This window comes from Balearica regulorum, chromosome 3, assembly GCF_011004875.1.
Source record: "Balearica regulorum gibbericeps isolate bBalReg1 chromosome 3, bBalReg1.pri, whole genome shotgun sequence".
NCBI lineage: Eukaryota > Metazoa > Chordata > Aves > Gruiformes > Gruidae > Balearica > Balearica regulorum.
Genome location: NC_046186.1, coordinates 99,839,593 through 99,846,402, shown reverse-complemented (window position 1 = coordinate 99,846,402; position 6,810 = coordinate 99,839,593).

The following is a 6,810-nucleotide window of genomic DNA, read 5'->3' as shown; positions in this document are numbered from 1 at the left end:
GAGTTGGTTTTGCAACACCCAAATTGCAAAAAGACAATCTTTCAAAGCAAAACAGGAAGCCAGCTCTCTGTGCCGGCTACCTGACTCACAGCAATGAAACCATGGGTAAAGTGCTGTTCAGCACCCAGTCAGTGAAAGCCCTCTCACAAAAAGAAGTTATCAGTGACCTCAAAAAATCACTAATGCTTTTTCTGAAGTCTTTTTGCGTTATGTTTTGCTTTTCTTATTTGGGACAGATTTACTTTGAAAGGTTTTTACGGGCAGTGGGGAAGTCTATTAAATCATTACATTACACTTCCTAGTTCTTGCGCGTGTCCCTTTATAAACCTGAAACCTCACGATGTTCTCAAAGCAGGCTCGCTCTCTCCGTTGTAGAGAGAGAGGGAAGTAAATCGGGTTGCCCTAGCCAAGGCCAGGGAGTTGATGTCTGAGTCGTGATTAGGACCCTGGACCTCAGCGTGTCGCTCAGCCCTAGGCAGGATGGGTTTGGCGGAGAGTGGTCCATCGTGGCAGGCTTGGAGGGCAGCATTGCCAGCTTCAGCTGGAGGCTGGGTTCTCTACACAATTGGGAGAAGGGTTTTAGGTTACTGACAGTTAAACTAAAAACAAAGTTATAACCCAAACAGTGGGTAAAATAATTGCAATTTCATTAACCTAGGCTGTTTCAGAAGGACAACATCAACCTGGTGCTAGTGTCTAACACAGGTTCAGTCACCTTAATAATGCCCAAAGAATTCATAGCTTGGTCAGCTTTAGAATTTAAGGGACTGCTGTTTGTGCAAACTACTCAGAAGAGTTTTGCTGTCAAAAGTTGGAAAATATCCTACAGACCAAGACTTCAGACACTGTTCATTTGCCTGGAGCGCAGTCTTGGATACTCTTTGTGTGACCCATCTTTTTAAAGCAGCATATGCATCATTCTGCCTGGAAAGCAAAGCAGAGTCGCAGAGGGCTAGGAGCTGGACAATGTCAGAAGAACAAGAAGTCAGTATCTGAACAACTGAATCACACCCACTGCGCCTGAGTAATTATGTTGAAACAGCCAGCAAGGCTGCTGTCCTATCACTAGCTCTTCGTAACAGGCAAGAGAGATGAGTAAAATACTTCACCTGAGGTTTCATTTAGCTCTAGTGTTTCTTCTTCTAACTCCAACAGCTTGATCAACACTCAAAATTGTGCATTCAGCTATTGTCGCTATTGCAGAGTATCTGAGAGTAGCAAATGCTTTGTATTAAGACACTTTGCATAGTCTAATAATCCTTTGGCTAGAAAGAAAAAAAATCCTCCTTTTCTAGAATACTGCATTCAGTTTCAATTAAATTTCTCTTAACTCTCTTTCACAGCATTGTAGCATAAGGGTGGAAAAGGGTGTAAAGCACCTCTCAGTTTTTCAACTTCTCACCGTCCTTGCTGTAAATTTCCATGTGGCCAGCCTGGACCCCAGCACCCTGAGTACTGATATTTTTAAAAAATATCATATATGCTTACAGAAGAAATTGCATATGCTCTTGATGGAAGAAATGAGTTGAATGCCCATGGGTACGGGGCAATCACTTTCTAAAGCTTTTTGGTTTTGTTTATGGGAATATCATCCAGCTTCAGCAATTAATTACCTTACTCAGTATGATGCAGTTGCTGTGACTTAGCAACTGCTTGTTTGTATTCTGGTCACAGGGCAGAAACCCTGAACAGGTACTCCGGGAGGGACCAAGATTCCTGACCTGAACTGTAGGTGGCATTCTTCATCTTTTCGTCTGAATTATTGCTTAAGAAACAGAGACAAATGAGTAATTTTCATGTACCCTTGATTAATGTTATCAGCCCTCTCCTAAGTTTAATTAAATTGTACTTTCAGTTGGAAGGAATCTGTGTTCATAAAATCTGAAGTTGCGTAACTATGTTACCTGGAAAGATTGAAACAATATTCTGCTGTTCTTGCCCTAGAAGCTGAGGAAATGACATGCGTTTGAGTGATCTGGAGTGTTTCCAGAGAAATTCTTCCATCATGTGCTATGAAGAAGAAAAAACTGTAATGCCCAAAGGTTTATCCATGGTCTAGAGACGATTTTGAATTACCTTGCAGCAATAGTGAGTAAATCCAACTACATTTTAAATTATCAGTGTTATCTCTAGAGAAATCTCAAATAATTTCCTTTAGTAGAGGGATTTTGGCATGCCCAGAATTTCTCATGTGTATTTGGTTATCTGAGACAACTCTGCACTCTTCCAGCAGCTTTAGAAAGGTTACAAAGAAAAAAAGAGAGGAAATTTTCTTCTTCGGCTTAGCAAAAAATTTAGTGAGCTTGAAAAAGAGAACTAATCATGCTCGGCTAGAGCCAGACTGAACTACAAGCAAGCAAGTTATCTTTGAGTATCCCATGCAGCTCTGAGTACATTTTGCTCTCTAAGCTTTTCCAGCCCTGATCCCTCTTTTGATGTAATGCCATCAGTGGTATCAGATTATGTGCATCCTTCATGATGCAGGCAAACATCCACAGAGAAGTAGACTAAGGACACAGGGTTCATCTACACTTGTGACATGGGAGGGTAGACAGCTTCTAATCCTGCGAATAAATCTTCCAAATAGAAATGCAATTCAACTAAATTATTCATTTCCCTTCTCAGTTTAATCAAAGATTAAACTACAAGAATTACGTACTTGTGCCAGATAACTGAAAACAGATGGCTAAGATTCATTTTGTTCATCAGAGAAATTGGTAGGTCAAAGGCAACAAGTTCCTCAGATAGTAGGCTTTCTTTTATTTAAAAAAAAAACCAAAAAACTTAGTTTATGGGTGGTTCATTTTCTTTTAATATTTTTATTTCTGTCATGACAGTGAGGTGCAGTCAGCATTGTTAAATGAGCTGTTTATCCACATGGCTGAGGGGATTACAGGGAACAGTTCACAGGGATGTATTAATTTTTCCACATTTTTTCTGTGTGAAATGTGTTATCAAAATATTAACTTCAGCCTTCTATTTGATGGAGTTAAACCCAAATATTTCAGTCTTATCCAAGGGGGAACACTCAGATAAAGTCTAAACCAAATATTCTGGAAAGTTTAATTTTTTTCAATGGCAGTTTGGGGCCCAATGCAAACAAAACAAAATACCGAATTTAGCTGCAGAACTGGTACTATTTTTGACCAGTTCTAAATATTATTGCTTTCTATTTCTGCAGCACTTATCAGCAACAAACCTGAAAGAATATGAATTCTTCGGCGCTTACACAAGTTTAGCTGGATGGAAGTGCTGTTGTATTTCCTTCATAGAAAAATAAGTGATTGAAAGATAAAAAAGATTTGGTAAAGCCCTTTCCAGGAGTCATGCCTGGATTTTACTTTACCTTGTGTGGATTTTCTGAAAACAGTGAAGGGAGACTAAGTGAAACTGTGCTTATCTCTTTCCCCTGTCTCCCATCATCACTGCTTGGGTCAATGTGCCTTCACTGATAAGTGACAGAGAAGAAGATGTGATGCGTCTTGACTTTCCCATTCACAGCGTTGCTGGGTTCAGCCTTAGCTGATAAGAGCAGAAATATAGATCAGTCACCACGAGAAAACTGTGAAAGCTGTGAAAATCCTGTATTATGCTGCATAATACACTTAGATACACTTTTTTTTTCCCTGATAGAGAATGCATGAAAAGGTACTACTGCTCTTGTTTATGGTTTATTATTATTAAACATGCACAGAATGGTGTATTAGAATCTGGGAAAATGGCATTAATTTACTGGGTTTCCTGTTTGTTCATCTGCTAAGTAAAGGATGATAATATGAAAACTTAAAGGATCTGCCCATGAGGTCCAAGCCTCAATGAATGCCACAAAAGGAACCCCGTCCACCGGCACCAGGTGAAGGTCTGGCCTGCTGCCTCTGGGAAATACTGTGGAGATGCAATGTGAGAGTAATGACTATTGAAGCCAGCCCTGGATTTGCTGCTGATTACCACAAAATGGGAAAATATTTCACAAAGTTCACTAATATCAACAGGATTTTAGATCATGTAGCTATAATAGGTGGATAGAAAATGCATTACTAAAGCTGGCTCTGTACACCTGTGAATATATTACTGGGCAAAATCCTGACCGAGTCAAAACTCCAAACTACAGCATGGTCCCTAAAGACATCAGACATAAAATTGTGGAGCCCAACCTGCCTTAAGCTCATGGATTATTTAAATCTCGGCCTTACTTATGTGAGTTTTGGAAAGGGTCGGCATAACAAGTTCCTGAGTTTTGGGCTTTTGTTTTTCAAATTAGACCAATGTTAATGAGGTCTTCTGTAGCATGGCTGATGAAGACAAACAACCATATTCTGCATGAGGAAACACATCGAGGTTACATAAAATTGTCCTCTAGTATGTTTTACCGCTGTCTTTATGTGCTCAGATCTGGAAAATGTTTCATGACGACAGTTTAACTAAAATAACTTGAGCCAAAGCATGCAACAGGTATCCAGGTTTCATTTTGGACAAAGATGAAAAAATAAAACAGCTTTTTTTTTTTTGTAAACATTAGCCATTTAGGTATTAACTAAATCCTCGCATTCAAGCTGTTTCAGATATACGTGTCTTTGCACAGATCTCTGGAGTCAGGCAGCAGGTAAATGACTTCCTCACGCCCTTACCCGCACATTGCCATGCAGAGACAGCAAATTTAAAAAATATGTTCATAAAGGTACATTCTATAGTGCAATATTTTTATCTCCTCAGTGAAGATCCACCTGATGTGGTACTCCAGATGATATCACATATATTACAACTCTGCAGCAAAACTGAGGTTAGCAGCATTGCAGCCACTGGGATAAGCAGAAGTATCTTTAATGGGCAACTTTGCAGCTTTTTAGACTCTACCTTGATAGATTTAAAACTGCCCTGGTATCTCTCCCATGAACTGTTACAAGGTCAAACTTATGTTGACATAAACATGAACAAGACCAAGGCAAAATCCAGCTTAGCTGGGTATAGTTAAATCCCGCCTCAGTCATATCCCTTGAAGCTATGGCGATAGATTTCCCAGGGCAGTCGAATGATTGTAAAACCTCTGCATTCTGCGCATGGTGAAAGGGAGATGAGACGGTCATGGATCCTCTACAGCAGCCCAAGGACTGAACTAACACTTCAGGGCAGCTGCACTGCGTGTTCTGTGCCATGGCATCTGATACTCACAGGTGGTTGTAGGAATTAGTTTCACAAATCTCTTTTCTCAGATTTATTTAATAAAAGGATTTGGCTAAACTGAAGAACACCATATAATGTGGAGAGAAACATTCAGAGAAGAAATCCTCATCACATTATTATGGATTTAATAATCAGAAGTTTCAGGTGACCCACCTGGACCAGATATTTGCAAACTTTGCAGTGATCTTTCAAATTCGGTGCTTTGGAAGAGCACCATGGAAAATGAAGTCCATGATTTTTCTTGCATCACGTGGGCAGCGTAGGCACATTTTCCCATACTATAAGAACAGATAGCACATTTTTCTACTCCCCTAGACACGAGTTAACGCAGAATGACTAGTGCATCTGTTTGGACTGTCAAAATGCTCGTTGTAAACTTGATGCATCATTTAGCCTAAGTACATAACAGCAAAAGATACAGACCAAGGAACATAGTTCCTTTTCCCTTGATTAATAAAGCTTTGGAAATCATGCTTAAGAGCATTCTATGGTCCCTCAAGGTCAAGAAAACGATGCAGTACTTAGAAGTGGTTTACTCTGAGGCATTAAGCAGTACTTTAGCTCACCCTACATTGCTCAATAATTTACTTAAAAAACTTCCATGTGGTTTCATCTACCTTCCCCTCCCTCTCTACAATCTCTTGTTTGGTTTTCTTTCCCCATCAGGATGGACAGTGTAGACCCTAGGGCTGCCCAATCAGTCTTTGTGCCATGGGCAGTGGTAGTTTGGCAGAGCTGTTGGAGGGAAGCACGCACCTCATTCTTCTCTAAAGTGTCCGCTTCATGGGAAATATTCTGTGCATCGCTGACAGAAATTTGGGCGACAACCCTTTGCCTTTTATGTGTGATTTCTTGAGTTTGGAATTTGCCACCAGATAACACAAGGTTGCTATAAAATGTAAGGAAAGGTCGAGTTTTGTAGGAACTGCAAGGTCAGGTTTTGTAGGAGCTATAAGCAGTATCAGCAAACATTTTCCTTACAGTCTCCTTCTCAGCGATTTATTTCCAAAATAAACTGCAGCGATTGTGTCAGTACTTAAACAATCATTCCCCTGACTCCCCAGTGCTAATAAACTTTCTAATACACAAGGAACAGGCGGTGTTCAGGCAAAACCAATCAGTGTTTTCCATCATAACACTGCTGAATAACAGCAAAGAGAAAGAAAATATTTATCAAGAAGTATTACCAAACCACTGAGCATCACTTGGGACCAACCCGACTCATGTAGGAGACAGGAGGTGGAGCAAGAAACAGTACGCATGGCTCGTGGGGACACGGTGCTGTACCCAACAGCACTGGCACCCTTGAAAACTTACCCCTATCACACAGCTCAGTGGTGAACAGGACACTTGCAGAATTAAAAAAAAATTGTACCTTCCTTATGCTGTTTCAAATTCTTTAGCCATTTTACAGGAAGACAGTGATAGTATCGTTCAACGTCATCTCCTGTATGTTTCTTTTCCATAACATGTTATGTGCGACTCATTAAGGTTTGAAGAATTTGGCTATAAATGCTTACAAATGGTTTCTTCACACAGTCACACACTGAAAGTACTATTTTCTCCCTTGAACAACAACTAAAAAAAAGTCTTTGAACGGCTTTATATAATATGCAGCTCTGAATGTCC